Here is a 26,979-nt window from a genome sequence, read left to right as displayed (position 1 = left end):
TGATAATTATTTAATGTGATGTGAAGTTTAAATAAAAAATGTTTTGCCCCTAAATTCATCTGTCATGTTCAGATTTTATTTTTTATTGTTTTGGAAATGTTATGCATTTACCAAGAAACAGCAAAATGCACCAAAAAAAGCAAACAAGTCCATCAGTATCCATGGTAACAGCAAATTCCTGATGAAACTCCGATTTGAAGTGCCAGTAGATTGTGTGCACTGCCACACCTTGGTCTCCATCAATGTGTTTTTGAGCCATCGCTTCAACTTTGTAGAAAACCGGCACATGCTATCAGAGAAGTAGGGCAGGACTTCTGTACACAATGATACTGCAACATGATAAAAAAAAAGAAAAAAAAGTGTAGCAGTAGGCTGTGTCACATTCAGAGCAAAATTGGGACAAGTTTAAGATCAGTATCTCCACAAAGGGAATCAACAAGGGAGGCAGGTAACGGGAAGAGAGGAAACACGATGACGATATGTTGAATCAAAGATAAGTGTATTCTTCCTCTCCGGAGAAAACTATCTGCAACCCTGCACTTCTTGGCTGCTGCTGAGCCGCTTGTGTTTTGCAGACACTATTGACACAAAGTGAAGCTGATAATTAAATTACACGTGTTGTGGCAGTCCTGAGATACTTTGAATCATTAGCACATGTAGGGGGAGGAAGGAAGCCGTCGTGAGAGGCAAGCTCGTATGCTCAGATCGGGTTTGAAGCTTTTCCCCATTTCTGTCGTGGGCTACATAATAAAAGCTTAACGACAAACAAACCATTAATGATGGCGGTGTAAAAAAGGAGAGGAAGCCAGTGATTCCAGTAAAGCCTGGCCACTGATTTCCCTGACATTCTTCCTGGACTTGGTCCCACACATCATTTTCAGCAGGGAGAAATAAAAGAGGGAAGAGAAAACATCGAGAGTTTTCCAGTTTGGCGTCTGCCCATCCATTATAACTATAAAGGCTTTCACACAATTCCTTTGATGCGCATCACTGATACGTGCTTCGGGGGCTTGTACTGCTTGCATGGGAACAGTCTATCTAAGTGACAGCTCCTCAAGCTCTCAACAAACACACACACTTGCACTCAATGTGTGCACACATACACCAAACCAAGGCAGCTGTTTAAAGCCATTACATCTTGTTTGGTGTGGAGATAGAAAAATGTTTCCAGATCATAAATGTCTCCAGTGGATCTGTATGATGCCATGTCCCCTTAACTTAAAAAAGACATTTAAATGCAACTAACAGTCCATTTCTGCAGCGCATTAACCTGCAGTTTAGGGATTAAATCTCTCCCTACCTCCCTTTCTGACTTCGGGCTCACCAGTCCAGTCCCTGTCCTAATTGAGTCAGCTCTCCTCTGCTGCTTGGACCTTATCGTATCACGCTTTCTAATTGACCTGCGCTGCTTCATAAGACAATGCGCCAGGAGCTTGACAAAAGTTATTAATTTTCACTTTGTCCAAGGCTCTGTCCCAATTAGGTCCCCTGGCTGGGGCCGACAGGGCGGCTAACGTGATTACAGGACAAGCTTATTAGTCTGCAGCAGCATAGAGGAGCAGGAGGAAGACCCTAAATGAGAACACACAACATAGTGGGTGATTACTAGAAGTCAGCAGCACAATGAGATTTTTCAGTCCGGATTTTGTACTAAATCTATTCAATGTATGCTGTTCATAAAAACTAAAGATCAATAACCTTCGCTATTCTAATTTTAGATAGGAGCGTGAACTTCAAGCTGTAAGAAATTTTATATACTATCCTTCACTAAAGTATGTTGGTTTGAACACGTCGGCGTTTGCTGTGATTCATGTTCCCTGGTCTGCCCTGTTCTTTCCAAAAGGTACGCAGCTGTAACTGTAAACTAGGCAGCATTAAAGCAGTAGTCACAGTGAGTCTGGGGGATGGTTAAGGAGAAACCATGCGTGCCAGTGCTCAGTGAAAGTTCACCAGATGCCAGGAGCAATGGCATCACTCCAGTCCTGACTTCTAGCCAAGTGACTCTCAACTGGGAAGCGAGTGGACAAGCTTTAAGGGAACCAATCGGACCCAATTAGGTATAATTGCCTCAAGTCCATCACAGTTTGATTCAGGAGCTTCGACTTCAGTTTTCTGCATCACCTCAGTCACAAGATACCGAACGAAAATAGCACAACAAAAGAACCTGAACAAGATGGTGGCCATTGCTGCTCTGTCAATCTGGTGGATATCCTTAATCATACATGGCATGCATTCCCGCATACGCACGATAAAAGGAACAGATTTTCAACATTAAGGATTTCAGCAAATTTTGGATCCTCAAACTTCCTGAAAAGTAGCTGATGATACCTCCAAAGAAAGCCACAACAGCAGCATGTATTCTGAGCCCCCTTTCAAGTTTAGTTACAGTGCTGTCATGTTCAATCAAACACTGTTCTGAGGATTAAGATGGGAGAGATTTGAAGCCAGCTTGTTGAAAAGGAGAAAAAAAAAGGAGTGATTCTTTAGATGGCGACTTCAATAGCCCTGAGTGCAAAATTACTACCGCACTACCATGCCCGTGGGGGCCGTTTTAATGACAGCTCACAAAGATTGGCTTCACCCACCACGATTAAGGTTACCCTTCATGATCAGAGGCAGAGCAATACAAACAGTTAGTCCAGGAAAACAAGTGAGAGGTTTGACACAAAGACACCTGCCCACTCAGCAACTCCTTGTAGAGCTTCAGCCACGGGGCCTCGCCTGTAGCTACCTGGCTAACAAGTCTAAAGTCCTGTGGATGATAGGAGAGTGACAGCGGCCTGGCAAGCTACTTCTCACTGATTAATATTTCATCTTGGAACTTTGGCCCTAAGATGTATCATGCTCGTCTGAGTCGAAGATGACTTAGTGCTGAGACTACAAAACCAGGGACTTCAACCCAATTTAAAATCTTGCAACTTTTTTTTGCCAACATGTCAAATGTTTTTACCGACAAAGAAAACTGCTTTTGTTGCTGTCTTTTTTTGTTAACTTGTTTTCATATTATTATGTAATGCTACATATTTCAAATTCAAATTAAAGAAATAAAAAAGATAGCTTAACAGCACCAGTGTTGTAGAGTGATTAATTTTTTTTTTCTTCCAAATTTGCCTCGAAATTCACACACTACAAGTCTTTGTAGATTCTGGGTTCAAAATTGCAGTGTCTGGCAAATTAACGTTACGTTCTGTCCTTTGCTCATCCATCATTGGTGGTTTACTGGCAGAACTTCGGGGGTAAATATTTCTCTTATCAGATTTTCCTGGCAAGCGTGCCTGGTATATAGCACAATTTATCATATCCACTTACAGTACAACATAATGAGGCATAATAAACAAGGAAAACCTTCATTTGATTATTTTCATTTTGTGGAGTAAAAAAAAAAAAAAAAACATTTCTGAGGTTTGAAAAAATGTCCTGTTCAGGGACCCGGCAGTGAGAACAGTGTCTCTGTTTAATGTCCTGGTTTGGCACGAATGAAAACACAATTAAATGAGTGTTAGATCAAAAGTACACATGTCTGGGTTCTGCAACGTGTATGCAATCATTTCGTGGTTCCTCATTGTGTTTCTCCTTCTGAGACATGGGACAAGTCCTGCTGAAGTGTCTTAACAATTTTTTTCTTTCGCTTCAGATGGCTTATTAAAATATTTACCCATGCTGCTCTGTCACTTGGAGAAAATGAGAAGCCGAGGATGCACAATCAATAAGCAGCAAAGGCAAAGTCCAATTATGTAAAAGTGTAAATTATAGATTTGGTGTGATGCCAAGGACAGGACACTATTGCTCTCTTGCTTATACACACTCTTCCTTTTCTTTCTCTCTTTTTCACATGCACACACAGAAGCAACCAAGAAGAAAATATGAAATTCTAATGTTTTGAGCCACAAGCTATTTCAAGTGCTGTGTGACTACATGGTGTACATGTGAGACCATATTCAAATTTGGACTCTTCAGCATTGGGGCACACATTCTTGTTGAAGGTTTATGAAAAATGCATCTATTAATTCATTATTTCGATTGAACCTGTATTATAAAGCCAGACACTGAAACACAACAGTGATTCTGTCTGCCTAAAGTTTCTATTTCCATAATTTAATTGAGGTCACAAAAGCAGCTTTGAAGAAAGTCAAATGTTACGGGGCACAAGCTTCGCCATATGTTTGCATTGACCTCTAATTTTGTGAAATGTGTGTTACACAATCCTCAGCTTCCATGGGTCAACCTCAGTGATTATTCACAGCGAAAAACTAGCAGCTGTTGACTCTGACAGCCACATTCCTCTCTAGCCTCCTGCGTTTCAATTTGTCTTACAGCAAAAAGCCCTTCCGTTTTTAAATACCAAGCAGGGCTTTTTCCCACACAGGTCCTGCTGAGGTGAAGAATCCCACTCCTGCCACCACAACAGCAGATACGCCAGGGTCTTCTGAGAGGTTAAAACATTCTGCCGATGTTGGAGGAGGAGAGATGAAGAGAAGGGGGAGGGAGGAGAAGAGGGTCTCTCTGACAGTCAGAAAACAGTCCCTCACAGCGTTCGCCCCAGCCTCTGCTGCAAAAACAACACTTGAATTCCTAACAGCGAGTGCCAGGTGGTCACAAGATGAATTCATCAGGGCAATGCATAACGCAAAAGGCAGAGATTATCACATCGCAGCAGCCCTAGGGCCATGGCAGCGCAGGCTGATTGGAGACATAGAAGGAGGCCCAAGAGAGGCGCTGGTCTTCCCTCTGGCCAGCGGAGAGGTGTCGGTCCACTCCTGGGAGAGATGGAAGTGTAAGGGAGAGAGGAGGGAGGGGGTGGGTGGTTCAGAGGATTGGTTCACCTCGCTACAGGCAGCCCTCCCATTGGGGCAGGAGCAGGCTAGGAGAGGCCTGAAGGCCACACACACACAGAAATACACACATGTATTCTGCCTTTCAAAAAGACACAAACACACAACAATCTTTTCTACCACATCCTTGGCAACATTTTTTTTTCTTGTCATGGGACTTGCAGTCCCAACAAGATAAGGGTTAATATCAAACAAGACTGCTCATATGCTTTGCCATTGTAACCTTGCATTGTTGAATAGTTAAGTTGCTGGTAAGAGTGCATGTGTGTATGTACTTTTCAAGGGTGATGAAATCTACACAATCCAACAAAACAAGAAAATGTTTGAAAAAAAAAGCTACTACTGTCATTCAAGAGCGCATCAAAATAGACAGATGGAAATATGTAATCTTCAACACTGAAAATTTATATAAACTCTGCCAGAGTGAGGGCAACATTTAGTTATCTGCCATGGAGAAGCTAATGTGCTTCACATCCATCTAATATTAAACAAGATAGTTTGTGGTCAATGGTTTCATCTTAGTCAAAGTTTTAACAATTTCAGATGATTTGTAATAGTCAGTCTTTACCTCTGTTCCTCAACATTACATTAACTTATTGGATGAATTATCAGACTGTGCAGTTCACACAGTTTTTATTAATCTAATTTTTAATCACAACATCCTTAACCAACACCAAGCGCTCAACTAACATGCAGATGATGAAAATTCAGTTAAACTCAAGTTAAAGCTAAAATTGTTTGCCCTGTCAGATCTAAATGTAAAAATACTAAGAAGAGAGATTTGGCCAATGTAATTAATGCGGACAATTACTTTACCTGGAAGTCACAATACCAATTAATTGCACCCAGTACACAGGCACTATGAAACTCTATCTTTACAAAATCTTTGATATCATCGTGATGGCACACATTTTTGTAGAAAAATGAGACAATACACAAGATTACCTATCAGTCAAGGGTGAAGAAGGTGCCATTTGAAGCCATGTTTGTGGTTTTACGTTTTACGCATCTCTAGGAAAATGTGTTCTGTGATGGCAACACTACAAACAGAAGTGGCCTGAAGTGGGAATATCATCGTCTAGGGGGCATGTGCCAGTGTAACCTCTGGATGCACTTTCTCAAGTCTATTAATCATACTTTGACAGTGCCAAAGTATAATAAATACAAAGATGTCATGTTATGTTATTTCGAAACAACAGGATTGGACTTGTCACATTATAGAGCCTGTGTTTCATTGTTGTTAAATAAAAAACAGTTATATATGTTGCACAGCTGTCAAAGATTTAAGATTTAAACAGCTGAAGTGGCACAAGTGAAACACTGACACGAGCATTTAACATCTTAACATGACTTTTACAGCAGCATCAGATTAGTTGACTTTTTTCTGCTCACTTTGATTTTTTTTTTTTTTTTTTTTACGTTTTTTTCTAAAGACGAGGAATCATGTGGTATATACTAAAACAAAATGTCATAATGACTACCCCTACACTCAGAACCTTCCCCTTCTTTTTCCATGATCCTGTTCATTTCGAGTCACCAAAGTCCCACAACCACAGAATGTGCATGCACAGTTAAAGCACATGACAGTAAACTAATAATCAATGCGTCATTGTTTGCGTCTTGCATATCCAATATTCCTGCAAAGGTGTGCACATCTTTACAGACCCAAATATCCTGACCTTTATAAACCAACAATGAAAGTCCACCCGTAATTTGTATATCGCTGCCATTTCCACCCGGTGTTGTTCACTTTTCTGTCAGTGTTTCCTTCTCTTTGCTTATTCTACATAAATTATTGACTGGCTAATTTGGTCTGCTGGCCCTGTGAGACACTGCAGCATCGGCATGACAGCTTTATCTATTAGACTGAGCCCAATGACAGCCTTGTTCCGGCAGCGCGTGTGTGTGTGTATGTATGTGTGTGCTTCTGAGTGTGTTTGTCTCTGTGTGCATACGTGTGTGACTGTCCATGCATGTAGGTGAGCGTGAGTATGTGTGTATGTGTGTGTGTGTGTGTCATGTGCCTGTGTGTCAGTGTTGGTGTCAATGTGCAGGAGGAGGGGCGAGGCGGGGCGGGGGGGCAGGTGGAGGGGGTCAGACTCATTCTCAGTTGCATTAGCACAGGAGCAGGGACTGGGACACATCAACATCTTAATCAATACGCGAGAGTCAATTACTGAGGAAGCGCGTGCTTAAGCAAGATCTGATTATTGGGTTCATGTTCAGTCCACCAAATGGACCGAATCAATGCGATGTGATATGTGCTATATACACCCCCCCCCCCCCTCCCTTCCCTTCCCTCCACACACACACACGCACACACTCTAATTCCTTCTCCTTTCGCATCCTGTCACCTCACCCTGTGCTCCCTCTCCACCCACTGTCCCCCACCCTCTCACATTCCTCATGGACACTTGAGGAAAGGAAGGGAGGCTGATCAAAGTGACAAAGAGGAAGGATTTATGCTCTGGTGCGGCAACTAACAGGACCGCGCTGAACTTGTCCAGACAGCACAAGTGTATTAAGATGAAAAGGCTGGAGGAGCTTCAAGCTCTCAACGAACCTTTAAATAAGTCATATTTGGGCATGATTTATGAAGATATAAGAGAGTTAAAGAAAAAAAAAACTGTGAATATCATCTTGGAGGATATCTGGATGTGCTCACTCCACTCTACTAAACCAAAACACACTTTATAGTGAATGAGTCTCACCACTTGGAGCCTGGCTTTGATAAGCCCCGTGTTTTTTTGCTTGTGGAAAGATGTTGCAAAAGTAATCAGACTTTTTGTGCATTGTTTCAACTGTGAATTTGAATTTTGTCTGTCTCTGATGCTCGCTACTGATTTTTAGAGAGCACAGCGGGTTCTGTTACTTTTCATCATGTCATTCCAGCGCTGCGTAACGATATCTAGCATTCTGCACCTCTACTCAACCACCCAGCTCAATAACGAGTGAAACACTAGTGCCGAGATCTGCCTTTCACTGGAGTATTTTCAAGGGCTTTGTCTTTGTGTTTTAGATATATCGGTGTATGTGTGTGTGTTTTTTTTTCCTCTTTTCAACATTTGGCTGTCATATTTGCTTTTATTGAGGATTCCGTTTGGTGCGCTCCTCCTGTCTATAACCCGTCAACTTATCAAGATGGATCACACAGCTGGTTGCCGCACTTCCTCACACAGAAACCCCGCCACACCTCGGCCCCTCCTTGGCCCGGAACCCCACCTCGCGGTCGGACCACTTCTTTATTTACCTGACTGAGAAATTACACCTGGAACATGGAGGACACAACAAAGGAGAGAGGGAGGAAAAAGAATGTGATGAGAAGCCGGGTGGTAGTGAGAAGACCAACAAAGCAAGAAATCAATAGCCCAGAGATTTTTAACTAAGGTTTTTTTTTTCCTCTCACTCTCTGTCTTTTTTTATCTCGTAAGCTGCCAAACATCACCAGTGAAACTTGCACGAGGCAGTCGTTGCCAGAGGGTGAATCATAGCAATATTGATTTGATTATGTAAAAGCTCGGTGGAACCTCAAGCCAGATGCAGAAATAACTCCTCACCTAGGTCCTGCGGGAGAGTACACACACTGGTTTGGAGGAGAAAGAGAGAGACCAAGAGAGAGGAGAGAATGAGAAAAATAGAAAAAATATTGTTGAGGATAAAAGCATAATTACTTCCCTCACAGCTGAAATACACTTCTCCTATTTTCTGAATAGTTGTTACTTCTGTGGCCACCCCCTCTGCCTCCTTCTCTCTAGCCTTACTGGATGATAATTAACACCGCTCCACTGTACTGAATTAGGAGCTGACAGTTATGAACTCTGCAGAAGAATAGACAGCTACCTAGGAGCGTGCTACCCTAGCTGATCAGATCTGTGTGTGAGTGTGTGTGTTGCCAGACAGCACCACGGCTGATAGAGGAGAGGAGGGGGGAAAAAAGGCAAAAGAAAAGGCAGAGCGTGCTTCTTGGATTCTGATCTATGGCACCCTCTTCTGGACCCACTATCTCTGTTTATCCTCTCCACAGAGAATACAAAATACAAAACTTAAGCAAATTGTTGTGCTACGATGGTATGCTTTGTTTTATTGATTCACAATTAAACACATCATTTCTATATAAGAATGAACAATTAAACATATTTCTGACAAAGCTTTTTTTTTTTTTTTTTGGAATACGGAAAGCTCTGAAATTGCATCCAGACCTAAACTCAGATTTAATCTGATACGATGTGCAGTGTGATCTTTGAGAAACAACATGGTACAATTTTGCGATCATGATCAGCATTAGCCGTTAAAAAATAGGGTGAAGCATTTTACAGACAATTTCTACGAAACTTATCTTCTATTAAAAGGAGTTATAAAAAACTAAATCGGGGACGGGTACAAAATGATCAAAACACTCCTATACAAGATTTGGCGACTGATCATTCCTGCTGGAGTAGGAAAGCCCAGATAGACTGAAAGTGCTCCTGGGTAGGCTCTAATTGGGCCACCTTTTTTTTTTCTTACAGTGCATTATGGGAGCCACTGATCCAGGGCTCTGTCTTTAACTGCCCTAAATTATGATTCCACCTCACTGAATCTCCACCCCATCAAATGACTGGAACATTCTGGTCAGCTCTCATAATTGGCCCGGGCTGGTATCTCATGTAAAATACTAATCAGATCACATGAGTGGTGGGAGTGTCTTCAAAGGGAGATGGGGTTTCACAGAATCTATCTGAGCGTGTGATTAGGTGGGCATAAAATGGGCCAGAATAACAGATCTCATTAGACTGGACTGTATGCCTACACTTGCTTTTTTTTTTTTTTTTTCCCTTCCTGAGCGTTTTTCTCGTCTGGACTTCCTCCGCATTTTTTGAGGCATCTGCGCGTGTTGGTAGAGTAATGCAAAGCAGATAGGTCTGAAATGCTATTGTAGCCTTCTTTGCACTCTGCAGGGCTCATACAGTGCAAGATAAAAATTGAGGCAGAAACACAATAAACGTTGCTGCTGCTTTCACAATTAAAGAACAGTGACTGCGTTAACTCAAGTATTAAAATAAATGATAAACAGCTTGATTCTGAAATTTTCACGGCTTCATTCGGACACTGAAATCACCTGCAGTTCATTTAAAAAAATCTAATTTAAACTGTATATTCTGCAGTTATTTTAGACACTAACAAAACACTGTATTGTCAATCTGATTTTTCCACAATAATGTGAACTAAGACAGATTTCCTAAATTCAAAATCACAAGTGTAAAATTACAAACTGAGTTTTGTCAATGCAGGAAAAATATCATTCTAAAATGTTTTTCTTATTTTAGAGGCAACTGAAACAAAAATGTGTGTGTGTTTTTTTTAGACTTAAGACTTCTTCATTCTAAAAATATCAACTTCAGCTCAGCATACTATTTAGTTCTAAAAGAAAATTAGAAAATCAACCATTGATTTAAAGTGAATTTGTCACCAAATGAATTTCTCCCTCATTCTGGATGATTAGGTATTAATGTGATTTAAAGTGAAGGAATGCATGGTTTCATACCTAACTGGCATTGACTGGTTTAAGAGTAAACATCAATTCTAGATGCACATAATCATATTACCAGTCTAATCAGCATTGATTTTTTTTCTTTTTTTCTCAGATCAAGATAGAAAAGGTTGCATGCAAATAAATTAAAGGCATTTTAAGCATGAGAAGCAGTATACACAGGGAATCTGAAGGACAGATTGCACTTGAGGTATGAAGTTTGGAAATAAAATTGTTCCTTTGTTTTGACTGACGGTAATGCCCGGATTCCCTGTCTTACCTGCCAAAAAAGCTAATTTATCTATTACTGTATCCAGGTAGCTTCACTCAGCCAGTAGCAGAGACCCTCTGCAACTGCTTGATAATAACATTGGAGCTCTTAATTAAGGTCTGTTTCAGTGAGAAGCCTTTACTCCTGTAAGCCCCCTCTTCAGAATAAGGATAATTCCCATTCATTTGGAGGATCTCTTAATGATCACTCCCACACTGGACTCACCCTCCAAATAATACCATGCCTCAATCAGCATATTCCACAATCAATTCTGAATGGATTTCCTTTGCTGCTGATTACTTTAATAACTTCACCATATCTATTAGCAAATGGGCATGTGAATCTTTGTGATGATTATCATTTAGCTATGAAAGGGGAGGGGGGTTAATTTAATTAGGGTCTACTATTGCTTTGCTCAATTATGCCCCAGCAATACATGTTCCTTTTTATTATCGAAATTGTTGTTTCAATAGTCAAATATCGTAATGTTTAAAACTAATAAAGTGGGAGTAAAATTGCTCAGATTATAATGTCAGATGTCAGATCCAGTTGTTTTTGCTTTTTTGCTCACAAAGGAAAAGATCACTATAATGTGCTATGTGAACCAATCTCTAATTACATCAGTGGTGCTACTAAGATTTGAGCTCTGTGAGGGTTCACACACTCCAGTGGCTCCACACTCTTCTAATGAGATCCGAGCACAGGATATAGACATATTTTACAAGAGAACTAAAGCCTTAGAAGGAGAGATTTCTTGAGTCCCTTCCATCTTAGATTTGTTTCAAGATCTGAATACCTGGGTGACATATCAACTGGAAAATTCAGTGTTTCAAAATTCAGGAGTTAATAATTTAAAAGGTAGGCTTTTATAGTATTTGGGGTATAAAAGTTTAAAGCTAAGTCTTATCCTGCTATCAAAATAAGTAGAGAAATATTGTTAAAACAAGTTATTTCTAATAAGTGTTAATCTAGTATTACTGAAGTATCAATTTACATACAGTATAAAGACAATAACAAAATATACCATACAGTACTTGAATCTGTGTTACAGTAAATCAAGGACATCAAACTTTTGAGAAGCTGTAAAAGAGAGTATTTCGGCACGTAAACTATCCTATTGCACTTGACTAAAACCAACTAAATGACCAGACGAGGACAAGGTCCAGCTTGACTACATACAAACACAGCAGCTACATTTGTCATCCCATCTGACAGAAGCACTGGAGTGTCACAAAATGTGCATTTTTCATGGCACATACTGATTTGTCAGGAGACTATCATTCATAGTTCATAGTGCTCTTCCTCTCTCTGCCTATCCAGCAACGTTAATGTTGGTTAAATGCCCAATGGAGCTGCACTACACCAGATAGCATCCATCTCCACCAATCATTCAATCAGTACCTGGGAGAGCCCCAGAGAGCCTCTGGATTAGGCCAGTTAGGGTGCTCTCTGGTCTAGTTAGTGGATTAAGACCCTCTCTCAAAAGGCTCAATAGAAGAAGCCACACAAGAAAGGTAACATAGCTGAAAAGTAGTGTTTCCTCTGTGTAGTATTTGTGGCTTGTGGTCTCAAATGTGTTCCTAATTCCTAGGACAGATGTAATTGTTGTACTGTTGGCTCAATGTGGTCTGGTCCTGTGTGGAGCGAGTCTGTGTTGTATTACACTTGGTCACAGCAGAGCCGGGAGAAATAAGTTGTATTTACAATGTAGCGCTGCTGCTGCTGGATGTAATCACATTCAGGCAACGTGTGGAATTCTGATTATTCATCATAAATCATACAAATAAACCACAGAAAATTCAAATAATCTCGTCTGACCCTTGAACCTGAGCTGTTATCATTTCGGATCCAGAGATCTTTATCATATCACCTTACAATCTACCCTGTCTGCTGCACTTATCTGCAGAGTAAACTACTTATATCTCGCTCCGGAGAAAAGACATTGAATAGTTAACTGGACAAACTGGAGAAAGACTTTCCTCTCTTTTAAGGGTCAGAATTGAACATATTCAGACAAATAATCTGTCCCCAATGAAATTAGCACCAATTATGAGAGTAACATTGTGAAGAACCTCACAGTCTTTGGCTCCATTTGTCATGAGCTTTGAGGATAATCCCAGGAGCAGAGGGTTTAAGATAGGACACATCATTCTGCTGGGGGAACTCATGGGGTCATTGAAGGTACACAGGCTTTTTCCCCCCTGACGCATACAAGCATTCAGAAATTAAAAACACTGCAAGGAAAAACAAGCAAACGCTGCAATTAAAGGCCAATCCTCCTCATATAAAGCAAAATAAAAGCACTGTACAAATGGCAATAAACTGCGGATAATGACCTCAGGATGCCAAAGTAATATTTTTCCCCCCTTTTTAATTGTAGTTGTATTCGCCCTCACCGTTTCATGTTATGGGGTCGGGCTTTTTAAACTTTTCACAGCTGTGTGGAAGGGAAGGGGACAGCATCCTGAGGCGCTTTCAGGCCTGGTGAGGGGAGTCACTGTGCCAGCTCCCAAGACTTGGATTCATTAGCCGCTTTAGCAGCACAAACATTACCTTAAATGGTGAGGCCATGTGCTGGCAAGGACCCACTCTCGCCTTGTTTCAATTACATGGAATCAAACATTGCAGGTATGCTAGGCACAGGGTCTTTATTGAAAGAGGGAGAGGGAGGGAGAAAGTGGTTTACAAAGCCCTTGCCCTCCCTCGTCTGTGAAAGACGGCCTTGTTTTATGTGAAAACTATTGTAAAACAAAAGAAAGTGGTAGTTTGGCAAACAGTTGTGTTTTCAGTAACAATGTGATTTCTTTTCTTTTTTCTTTTACAAAGCTGTGCTAACTATTATATGCCGAATTTTATGGTGAGGTTCCTTTGATTTTATGTGACTTGTCAGCCTTGTTAAAACGTCCGAAAAGATTAGAGTTGGATTATACATGTCACTCCACACATGCATGTGTTTCATTATGAACCGCCGGGCTGATCTTCAATATGCAGAGCAGCGTTTCAGCTGTTTGCATTGTTCTTGGGACTCCTGGAGTGTCCACAGCCGGTGCCAAAATAAGGCCTTGTACCTCATTGCCCCTACACCACTAAACAGCTCTAATGTGCTCACACATCTACTAGGAGTCTTTACAGGTAATGAGGTCACTGCGTTGGAAAGGGATCATGAACACATTTCTATAATGTGACCCAACTGGAGGGAATTAGATGCTATGGCAAGTCGGTACACAGAAAAACAAGACACATCACCCTCACCTCACGTAAAGGGTAAGGTGCAAAGCTGAGGAGTTCAATATGTATAAATATGGCAGCCAGATTTATGATAGGGTGGTCAGACCACTACATTACATACAATTACAATTCTATTTTTTTGTGCAGCACATCATCAAGAAGGAATCTGTGAAAACAAAGCAGCCTGACAGACTGAAATAAGAGGAGACTGATACTACAGACACTTAGGAAGATTAAATAAAAGAATAAATATTATAAGTTGATGAGACTTCTATTAATTGTTATTTGTAATTGACTTGGTGCGTCTCAGAAACTATTCTATGACTAACCAATGCCCAAGTCAAACATATTCCCTTTCTGCTCAGCATTACTCTCCATTTCCCTGTTATGTAACCTGGCTTCACTTGTAATATGCAGACCAACAAGAGATTAAAACAGTCTGAACAGACAAGTATTATCATTTCTAATCGTGCATACATATTGCATCGCCTTGTTGTAGCCTGACACACACTCACTTTCAAGTTGTTATAATGGATCTTAAACTACAAAGGCTAAGAAGACAGGAAAGTCCATGGTCCTGCAGGCACAATGGGATGCATTAAAATCGGTGTGAGACATGGACCGAAAAGTTTAACCCTGCTTGTGCTAGGGGAAGACCAAACGGGCATTTGTTTTCAGATGGTTGGTGAAGAACCAAAATAAAATTTCCAGCAACTTGTGACTACAGATTAACAAAACATGTAAATTATGCGAGTCTTTTGTGTTTGCTATTTTTGTATTTTTCACTCTGCTAGAGGTCAAGCACGGATGACTTGGCCACCAGCAAGGATGAACAAAGATCTGGCAGCCGTACAGAGGATTTACATTTGTGGTTCCCTGCAATGCAGCTATTCTCAGTTCTACATTATATTCAAATGTGTTAATTTTATGTGAGTAAAGTACAGCTATGACACAGTTATAAAAGTTTATAGAGTGTCTTGTCAGCTCTTTAGCAACATCACTTATATCTCACCGTGCCTTCCAAAATCAATACAATATTTTTCTCCCAATAAATAATGTAGGCCTGAAAAAGGTCCAAATGCACGCATCGACAGTTGGCTGCAATTAGGGGGCGGCGGCAGCAGTAACTGATGACAGTCCCTCCCTCCCTCCGGCTCACATGGCATCAGCAGAAAATGAAGACACCGAGACCACTTTGTCACCGGCTGAGGGTGGACCTGGAAATGACTCCTAATGGAAAAAGGGCTCCCTGAGCCGCCACTGCATCTGCTGCTCCAAGCACTTTCTCCGGGCCGATGGGCCAGCCCCAACCAGTTTCCAGCTCTCTTTATCTAAGCCTTTAATATGCTCTGGGCAGCCAGCAGCGACCGCAAGCTGAGGTCAGGAGGCATCGATGGTTGAGTGTGTGTGTGTGTGTGTGTGTGTGTGCCTGTCTGCACATTTGTGAGTGTGTGTTGTGTGAGAGAGGATGGCAGCAGAGAATGCTATTGATACCAGACTGGAGGAAATGACGAAACTACACTGTAACAGTAGTAAGACAGTAGACGAATCTTAAAATAAAAAAGCACCAAACAATATTTATTTTCATTATGGCCTCTAAATTCACGATGATAAACTCCTAAGGGCTGGAAAATTATCTGGAATATTTCTGAACTCAACATAAGATGAAGACAAAAGTATCTTCTATGGGGTTGGTGGTTCAAATCTCACTCCACTCCAGTCGCTGTCATCGTGTCCTTGGGCAAGCCACCTTCTGTTTGACAGAAGCATGGCTGCCAATGTGCACCAGTCTGCCCCAGGGCAGCTGTGGCTTCAGACATAGTTACCACCACTGCTGTGAAAGTGGTGTGAATGAATAATGCTTTCTATAAAAGCACTTTATGGCATGAAAATGCCATGAAAAGTGGTACATAAATCTATTATTATTATTATAGAATTTGTAGAATATAGAATATCTATATCTATTTTTCGTACATATAATAACATATATTTGTTTCCAGCCCATACCATCAGTTCACACTATCATGCTATTTTTGTGTTACAACAGAAATTCAATCATTGGTTTTATAGGTATCTTGTCACAAGTGTCAAACAGGTGACAGTAGCATTTTTATTCTAGACTAATGGACTAATGTGCAAATCAACCAACCTGTATTTTCATTCCTGAAACAATCAGCATGGCTAAACAAGAGGACACCGCTGGATACAACAGCTGCTGTGTATACTACTACCACCACCACTACAGTTTCCAATACATTTTATCTGACTCGTGTGGCTCCCCAGCATATTGCTCTCCAAGGATCTTTTTTAGCTCTTCAATTTACTTTGAGAAATTTGGTGTGAGATAAAAGTAAGTACCAAAGCAGACAGAGATTACAGAACGAACGAGCAGCACGGTACACGCTTCATTCTGGGACTAACTTTCTAAACAGGCTGCTGTTAGGGGGTGACAAGAGATGGTAGAAGAGAGCCTCCCTCTGTGTCACTGTGCCCCGGTCTGCAGGTGTCTCCAAGTGATGGAGAGGGCTCTGGGAAACATTTATATCTCAAATCCACTTTATCGACCGTTCCCCTGTCAGAGCGGAGCTTGCACTGGTGGTGGGGGGGTGGGAGGGGGGGTTGGTTGGAGGAGAGCAAGTGGCTCTTAGCACACACGCTGACACTGAAGGAGCCTCTAGCACTCACTCTTTAGCCGTGAGTCTGGAACCTCTTTATGGTGATTGTTTTATCAGCGTTCCTGTCCATCCCCTGGGAGGCCGGGGCCCAAGGAGGATGACCCTCATTTTCTGAAAGCAAAGTGTTCAGTATTGATCAGTAGGAATGAGCAGCCCGTGACATGGGTTAATTTACTGGACCTAGGAAGGTTCATTGTTTCCTGTCATTCCTGAACTCATCGCACTGACCTTTACCGCCGTGTCCTGCCATGTGATGTGTGTGTGTGCACACATGGACACACACATACGCACACACAGAATACATACTGCTCAAATGACTGGCCTGCTCACTGCCTGACCACAGAAAGGGGGGAAAAGTGAGATCGACACATGGCCAAACAGACAGACAGATGAAGAGAAAGAGCCACCATCCCTGCACCAGAAAAAATAACTTTAAATTCAACAAAGTTTCACACTGAAGACAACAGCGAACCACAAAGAAAAGCAGAAATCCAACAGTAGGGGCGTTGTATAAAAAGCCCCAAATTATACTTTACAAAAAAGAAGAAGAAGAAATCCTGCAGTAGGTACATGTATACCTGCTGGTGCAAAATTGATAAGGCTGATGACTGAAAAAGAGACAAGCATTAAGTCACAAAGGGCCTTTGACTTAATGCGCCAGGTCAGAAATATCCCACATATACTTCACTAAATATGTCCTCTCCCATTCAATCAAACACAAACCGAAAAGGGCTCAATGTGTGAACATCTTTAAGACAAGATATAATCAATACTAAATTCATAAACTGTGTTTTGGAGCATTGAGAGTGACAGAGGTCAGAGGTGATTGTCTGTGGGTGAAAAGGCCAGTTTAGTTACATCAAAAGGTCAAAGCCTTAATGTGAGGCTCAATTGCAAAACTTATTAGGGGCATGGCCTAACAACCAGACTGCATACAGAGTGGGCTTACATCATTTTGGGTGATGCAAACTAAACATGAACAAAGGAACAAAAGAGATGAATGTTTGATGTATAGTATAACACTAAGGCTGTAATTCTACAACAAACAGGAGCTCAAGGCAAATAAATGTTTCACTACTTTCAGAATCAAAGTGAGAATTTCAGACCATCAGGTTCTTGGTCATCTCTCCAAACAAAGGCCTTTCGATTCCTCAGTTTGCCTCGGCGGCCAACTCTAGAAAAATTCTGAATCATTCAAAATGTCTCCCATTTAAGAGATATAAAGGTAATTCTATACTTGCGAACCTTTAATGCAGCACAAAATTTACCTTTCCCCAGATCTGTGCCTCAATACAATCCTGTTTCTGAGCTCTACAAACAGTTCCTTCCATCTAATGGTTTGGTTTTCGCTCTGATATGCATTGTCAACTGCGGGACCTTGGTGTGTGCCTTTTCAAATCAGATCCAATCAACTAAAGTGACCACAGATGAACACCAATCAAAGAATAGAGAAATGGGAGGCGCCTGTAAGACACCTGCTGTATGTCTAAAGATATTTTAGTTTTTCCTTTTTAATTTTTTTTTTTTTTTTTAATGCTGGAATTCAGTTTTCACTTTGTCACAATGAGGTAATGAGTGTAGAGTGATAAGTGAATTTACAATAGAGATGTAATATAACAAAAGGTGAAAAAATTGAAAGGGTCTGAATACTTTCTAAATGCACTGAACGTTACTTTTAAATTGTGTGTATATTGACGGTATATTTTGGGGGGGTCAAAATTTGGGGTTGTTTTTATGTAAGTGCACAATTTAGTTAGCAAGCAATACGATTACATGAAAATTCCCATGCTTTGATATTTTACACAAATAAGTTACTATTCACCTCCACTACGGTACAGTACCAGTGTCACGGTGAGGAGGGAAAATAAATTACACTCTGCTCCAGGATGCATAGCAAAGAAAGTCTAAATAATGAAGAAACAGCACCAGTAAACTGAGAATGGTAATTCCCATATGCAGAGCAGGCAAAGGCAGACAGCTTTAGAAACAAAGGCGAAACAGCGCTCATGAGTTGTCCCTTGATTCTGGATTTCCTCGCTCAGATTTGCCATGTTTGGTTAACACGGTGCTTAGCTTTATTTATTTTGCCCATTTTATGCAGGATTCACCCAGCTCAGGAGACTGGGAGGTAATAAATCCGTGAGGTGTCATCTCGCTCCCCTCCCCTTTGCCTGGCATCTGCGAGTGCTACGCCACTTCTGATTAGTGCCGCCTTTCCCTCCCAGAAAGCCAGCAGACAGGAACAAACTGATTACTGCCCATCTTCAGGGGATTGGAGACACCTAACAGGAGGATTACATTAACATATTAACAGATGCCCCTCACCTGCAGCCCTCTTAATATCAGTCCTGTGCTCCTTTATTTTTTTGGGGAGGGGTTGCGGTGTGCGTGTGGTGTATTTCATCTTCAGATGGAGAGCAAATAAATAAAGAAAGATAGTGATTCCCTCTCTCTCCCTCGGTGCGCGATCTGTCATTGATGATAGGTGAAGAGGAGAGGGGCGCCTTTGAAGTTTTTCGACATAAAAGGCGCAAATAAACGCAAACACATCCTTTCAGCTACTCACATGAAATTAGGACCTGCTGAAGACGAGGGTAGGAAGCTGGCCTCCGCAGCCACACCTAATCACTCTGACGGCAGCAAAGACTTCAGTCTCGACTCTACTGGGAGCATCAAGAATTAAGAATGAGGGGAAAAAAATTCAAAAAAAGAGTGCTTTAATCTGCCTCAGCTACTTTTCCACTGTTTTTAACAATGTTCTGTTGAAACAAAACAACAAACAACGAGCAGAAAAGTTTTGCCGCCCTCTGAAATCAATATGAGGAAACTTTGTGTTGGTTGACAGAAGTGTGGATGGAGTTGACTCTGGCTGTGATATCTTCAGTCTTTGATATTTTTCACTGTGGAAAAATCAGAGCATGATCCTATGAATCAATTACAAGGGTGGACGGGATAGTCCCTCCTATGAACTACCTCAGAGTAACAGTGCAGACAGTGATAGTTATCAGAACTGTAAGTGTGAGGGGGCTCCTTTCACATTATTATTTGAAGCACTGCTCCAGACAAAATGAGCTAACTGCCAAAGGAGATAAAGGGATTTAGAGATTCAAAAGAATAGAGATTTAAAAATTAATGGTGGAAAGGATTTGCCTTCATGTTTCTACAACTTGTAAGCAGAACATGACACAAAGAGTCAAGGAGACAAATTGCTTTTTAGAATAAAGTGATGGTAAAAGGGAAAAAACAAGCTGTGAATATTTAATGGGAACCACAGCCTCTTCACAAACAAATCAATAAGGTGATAGTAAACATAAGGAGACTCACAGTGTGGCACGCAGGGTGAGAGAGGAGGGAGGAGGACAGGTGTCAGCGAGCCCAGCCACAGAGTTTAGGTTTACCTTGACATTTCTGAAGGTTAAAAGATTGTAACTGTCTATCCGTGTCAGTCACTTGGCTCAAAGGTCACAGCTAGTCTATTTTTCATTAATTATACCCTCAGATGTCTTCAGAAAGCACAGACACCTAACAATCCCAGCTCCCTAAACAAAGGCCGCTGAAAAGGTTGTAATAGTGGAATACATACATAAATTTATATCAGCATTTACACTGAAGGCTCTGTCACATCCGATTTCACTGCATTTGCTCCTTGCACATTTTTAAATATTGTCTAACTGATTAGAAATTAAAAGCTCCTGTTTCAATCTTAGGGTCAGGGTGATTGAAAAAGTGAATTTCTGTGGTCAGTGAGGCCAAAGTAGCATTTTATTTGATCAAGTGGTCAGATTTCTTCTATCATATTGTCTGGAAAGCTGAGTGATAGAAAAATAAAATTGTGAAAGATGAGTCCATATTACGGACTCATCTTTCACAATTTCATATGTACATCAAGAGCTGTCTGCAAACGTAGATATGACAGCGGGTCTATAATGATATCAGCAGCTATCTACTTGGAGTCATTAAGCCTGATGGCTGCTCTGCAATGCTGCACGGCAAAAGAAACCATTTTACACCATCACTTACACCTCACAATACCCCTTTTCCCTCATAGCGTCCACATATTCCAGGAATTCAATTACAAGGGTGGTCTAATGAACATAATGCCTTCCTTAGCCTCCCTAGTAATCAGATGTAAACATCATTAAATTTTTATCAGATGCTCTGAAGCATGGGCATTGTAAAAAAGAAATCCAAAGAGGACTTGAGGACACGCTCTGAAGCCAAATAGTGGCTTTCCTCTAAATTAAGCATTTGATAACCATAGAGTTGTAAGTCTTTATTATATTTTGTCTAAGCATATTGAAATTACTGAAAACATTTAATTCCCCATGGGACTGTGAAGTTAGTGACGCATAACATAAGAGTGCTAAAAGGAAACAGATTTCTGACTTCTGCAAACCAGTCTCAAACACAGACTTGACAGAATCAGACTGTGCGGATTGATCTGGTCCAGGGAGACCTCTGGAAGCTAAATGCCCTCTGGAGAAAAGGTAAGACTCCAGTGCAACACAAGTTAGCATTACTCAGGTCCACCTGCCTCTCTATTGTTGAATCCAACAACAAATACACACAACAACAATAACAACAACAGCTTACTCAGCTGCTCCATCACTGTCTGCAGCATCCAACAAAGGCAACTCCTCTGACATGTAACACTCATCCTGCCAACCGCCCTGCGAAGAAGGAACAAGATGGACAAATTCAAGGTCTTCTTGACATTAAAGAATGAATGTTTATATTAAAACCAAATTAAAAAGGGGGACAAGATAGGTTGAAGAGTCACCACTGATGACTAATCAGTGAGTAAGTTCGGTTGAGACTTCATTTGACTGGTTTCTCGTCCTGGTTTTACTCCAATTTGTGTTTCCCTACAGGGTCTTAGAGTGGAGATTTCTTTTTTTTTGATGTAATGGGTCACAAACGTAAATGTCTTTACTGACAGGACTTTGTGCTTTGGAGTCTGGATTTCCAGTCTACAGTAGTTTGCTTGCAACTGCATCAAATGTTAAAAAGTAATCAGAAGAAGTTATTACCTTGAAACTAGAATTTGAGAAACATTTCCTCAAGCGTTGGCCTTTGTACTGTAATACTTTAAAGCTTGTGAAATTTCCCATACATGACATTTATGTAGTTAATGTTTTCATATTGCTGCTGTAACTAAGACTTTATTTTGTTTTACTTATTGTACGTAGGCCTCGTGAACAGGATTTTACAGTTTGCTTGTCAATTACTCTGCTCGTCACCTTTGACCTGCTCTAGAGCACTAAATGCCTTTCTTGTTTTACCATGCGAAGCAAGGCTGAAATAACAACGCTTCTCTTCCACTCAGGGGGCATGTAAGAAAATGGCACACAACCTGAAGTGAACAATAGTATGTGCACTCAGAGCACCTCTCAGAGCATTCCCCGAGCAGGATGCTCCACCGCTGTGACCAAGCCCTAAAGTGAGCACTGGACTCTTCTGAGGCATGAAATAATAATAACATCCCACTTCCGTCTCCCTGCTAGAGAGGTGGGAGGAAAGTATATGAGGGCATTCTATTGTCACCGTTCACTAGAGAGATACCAGTATCCCCGAGACTTTAATGGGAAAGACAATAGGGCTGGCCTAAAAAGGCTTCCCATTAAAATTTAATCAGAGACTTTTGTCTCTCACTATATGTGACGATCTGTGTGTGTGTGTGTGAGAGAGAGTGTAAGCGACTACAGGGACAGGTAACAGCACTCACGGCCCATCTTCATCCCCCTCTCGTGTTGTTTGTTTCAGGTTCATCCCTTCGCCGTACCTTGGGAGAGTTATTTCATTTTCTCCCAGGTGTGTCACTATCCTCCTTTAACCACCCGACCACATGGCAACTGCTTGAAAAAATGTTAAGGGTAAATTGGATTAACACCACGGTCTATGGTCTGGGCACTTAACAAACACAGATGCACTTAAGGGAGCCCACAGAATGATTTGTGACTGAACAAAGAACTGGAGAGATGGAGCCTGGGCACGACCACAGGACTGGTGTAATATGTCATCTACCGGAAGAGCTATCGGCTCAGCCTACTGGAAAAGGAGTAAACTCCCAAGTGCTGAAGGTAAATTATATCGTGTCAAGTGCTTCTGTCCTACTTCTTTGGCAAACGTATATATTCTTTTAGTCATCAAATCACAAGGCTTCTGCCTAGGAAGAGACAACTTTTTTTTGTCTTTGCACTTGCATTCTTTCAAACACAGACCCAAATTGTTTGGAGGATTAAGTTAGAAACTTTTTTTTTTTTTTTTTTTAGGTAAAGTTGCTTTAACCTTGAATCCATCCGATATCTTTTAGTGTTTAAAATATCCACCGGTAATAACGAACTAAAAAGTTCAATTTTCATTTTTAGTTTTTAAGCATTTCTCATTTTCCTTCTGGGGCGATCATTGCAACAAATCAATAGTGGAGGTTAACGCATCAGTATGACGAACATGTTAGCTTACAGTAGGGAGGCCTGACCCCAATAAACCTTGAATAAATTCTAACATTATGCAGCTGTGGCCCGTTGCATTTGATAAGATTCAGAAAAAGATCAAGTTCATTGCTCTATCTCTCCCTCTCGCTGTCTATCTATCAAGTGGTGGACGTGTTTAGAGAATGCATAATTGCATATGATTGTGTCAGCTTGCTTCCACCATCATTCTGATGCCTTAAGTGGATTATTAGAGGATTTAGAAACACTGTATAAACACCAGAGGGTTACGGGGTGAAAAAGAAACTGCTGGAAGACAGCAGCTGCCAAACTGAATTGGTGATTCATTAACTGAGACTCTGGAAAGTAGAACAGAGGTTTGATTTATATACATGTGTTTTTAGCTAACATGGAAAGTGTCACTCTCCTTCCTCTGTCTTCTGTGTTATGTTTAATTGTACTCTGTTTCCTTCACACTTTGGATAAAAAGCCATTAATAAATGCTAATACTACCGGGCCCTATCAGTTTCATCTGGTGACATTTCATGCTGAGGCTCAGCCATTGATTACCTCTCTATGCTTTGTAATTGTTTCTTCAAGGTACTGTGATCCTGTGCGCAAGTGAAGTTCCACATATGGATTTCTTTCCAATTAAGGTTGAAATTATTCACAGGGGGCTCACCCTTGACGGCCTGCAAACAATGACATAACATTGGAAAAACATTTTTGAATCAATCGATGAGAAACAACCAAATGATGTTGGCTGAATGATAAATAGCTCTGCTTCCTGGACCAACACCATCAGGCTCTTAAGAGGTCTGATGTCAAGTAGAGTGACACACACACACACACACACATACACAGTGAACAGGCCTGATCTTTTAGTCTCCGAGGCGCCTCGTGCTGCAAGGATCCCGCACCACCTGGAGACGGAGAATAAGCAGGTAGGGAGTCGAGACTTGTGGGGAACACTGTTCCAAAGGAATGGCTTTATGGAAATGAGGGTTAAAGGGAGCATCGTCCATCCTCTGATATGGAGCCTATGAAGCGCTGACACACGCCCCCCCCCCCTTCACCTCCACCTCCACTCTCCAACATGAAACCATGTTATATGAGAGGGGGTCACCGTTCACCCTAATCACGGCCGTGACATGACATGCTGTAGGTTGCCCCTCAGTGTTAAATATTTATGTCAGCACCGCTGTATTGCCTTGATGGCTGTCAAGACTTTGACACATGCTCTCTCTCTTTCTCTATCTCTCTCTCTCTCCCTCCATTTCTCTCTTTGTTTCCATTAAAATTCAACAAAAAAGAAAAACAGCAGAAAAACAGAAAAACACAAAGGCACAAGCTAAATGTAGGGGCTTTTATGTGTTTAGAACGGCATTAGAATTGACATATTATTGTAAGTGTGCATGCAGAGGCATGTGATATTTTCAGGTGGCTCTTTGTTTCACTCAGAACTTGGCATCAGTTCACACTGGTGCCCAACGGCCAGGTGGGGACGGTCCCAAAGACTGTGAATGAAAATGATCTGTTTAAGTCATATTTTTGCATAATACGCCCGACTCCTTGTAAGCCTGTGTTTCAATTATTGAATTCCCATATCAGTAAACTACAATAAACAAAAATGCAAATGCAGAGCCAACACATGGCGTTCTGTCCTCGCACATGACGCAATCTAAAAAGGTTTTGGGGGTGACTTGAGATCACTGGAGGCAGCGCTCTCCTCCTCTAGCCCTGCTGGCTCCCCCATGATAGGTGTCAAAGATATTCTAATGAATGTCAGAGTACATTTCAGGGGGCCATGCTCCGTACAAACCACTGGAGTGGCCCATCTTATGGGGCTGCCAAACCCCCTCCACTCCCAGCTCCCCACCACTCTCTTCATGTTCAAGAGGGTTAAGAAGATTAATCAATGTCAATGTCTTTTCCCTTTTGAAGCCAATAAGGTGCACACTGTCTGGCCATGCCCAACAGAACATCACTTTGTTCCGTCGCACAGCCGCCCCTTTGCTGCCCTCACTGACCCCCCAGCAGTCCCACTTGTCAAAGTCAAGGGGGCGTTTGGCGTTTGGTAGAGACTGGCCTTCCGGATAGCACTCAGCTCCGCCCTGCTTGACCTATTCTCTGATATTTGACCACTCGGTTGCAAGACACTTGCTCTTTCGAGCTGAAATGTCACTGGGGCATCTTGTCAGCTCACAGACACCTCGGCCTGACAAGCGATTTTACTTTGGTGTGCTACAAGGCAGAAAATACAGGGCCGTGGCCTTGACGCACACAAACTGTCAGCTAGCCAGCAGGACTACTTGTTACTGGTTTACTGGCCCAGTATTAAAACACAGGAGTTGGTAATAATATGTGGCTGTGACATTATATCAATACCTGGAAATGACGACAGCCACACGAGAAATATGAACTGTAGTCGTCTTTAATCAGATTAAAACAGTGAGGAATTGAGACAGTGCTCAAACCAAAATCTATCGATACCATGACAAAAAACTGAACCAAAGTCCTTGAAACTTGACACTTTGCAAAAAAGGTCAACGGATAACCTTTGATTCCCTCTACGTTAACCTCCTACCTCTCTTTACCACTCCTACTTTCACTCTCTCCTCCCTATCCTTTATTTTCTTGTCATCTCGACCCCCCTCTTGTCTATTCACCTTTAGGTTTTTACTAAATCAGCATGTTCTCCAGTTAAATGAGGGAAAGCGCACTCCTCTCCCCTTTCTTTGACCGCCAGTGGCATTGCAGCATGAAAGAGAAGGATGGGGATTGGAAGTAGCAGTCACATCATTTCTGGTTTGCGCAACCTGCTCAAAGTTTGCAACTAAATGCTTGTCTCCAGTCGAGCTGACAGGGGAGAAGTGGGCGCTCAGTGAACCATGGCCGGGCTGCCATGAAATGACAGGAATCATTGGCATACATTTCAAACAGCCTCGCGCTATCCTATTAAAGTGCCACATCCCCACTTTAAAACAGACAAGAAGGAATCCGCTTTGATAGATAGAGACTAAAATGGCTTATTGATTTTCTCATCCCTTTTTCTTTGTTAGGAACTTTTAAAAATTAGACCCCAAACTTATCTTCTTTTTTTTTTTTTTTTAATTACAATAGATTGGAAAAAATAAGAAAAGTGATCTCCTGGGACATCACAGCTTCTGTATAATTACATTCATTGAAATGTTTAAATTGTTTTGCACTTAAACAAATACACAGCAACAAATTCCACTTATAGCCTGTCATGTAATTACAGCATAAACACAATGAATTAAGAGTTGGGCAGCAGGATAAAAATGACATGGTATGACCTCAATATCAATAATGACAGTTACTAAAAAAATTGCCATTTAATATTGCTGATGTTAAATTACAGTGACATTAACATTATACATCACTTAATATTTTTTCTGATACTTCTACCAGTTTATTACATCGGTATGTGGTAGTCTGGCACTCTGGCTTTAGTTTCAGAGGCACTCTGGCTTTAGTCATTTTTCGTTTTAATTACATAATTTGTTCACAAACCAAAAGTCAAGAAGAATCCAATGTATCATTATTAATACCAGAATGAAATCAAATTAGTGACTGAGTAAAAAGATTGAGTGCTGTTGAAAATACATACAGTATAGTCACCTAATTTTATGTGATTATTATTATTATTACTAGTAATGAGCTTCATGATGAGGTGTCAATGACTCATCTGACTGTAATTTTGTCTATGGTCTTTTACTGTAGCTTTCCAATGATCAGAATATGTAACGTACAAGTACAAATAAATCTTCTGCATAATAATGAGGTAAATATAATCACTTATAATCACAATATTAATAGAGACTACTATATGTCAGCATTATAAGAGATGAATAGAACAAACACTTGGCAATGAATCACAGCGATACTGTTCATGACTTGACTGCTTACAGCCTTTTAACTTTACTGCTTGACTTGACAGCTTATTGCGCATTTAACCCATTATGACAGAGGAAGTAAGGAGAAGTAATGGTCCTTTAAGCAGTTTACAAAG

The sequence above is a fragment of the Trachurus japonicus genome, chromosome 1 (genome assembly GCF_045865225.1).
Source record: "Trachurus japonicus isolate A0001 chromosome 1, Traja_1.0".
Classification (NCBI taxonomy): domain Eukaryota; kingdom Metazoa; phylum Chordata; class Actinopteri; order Carangiformes; family Carangidae; genus Trachurus; species Trachurus japonicus.
This window is presented reverse-complemented; position numbering follows the sequence as displayed.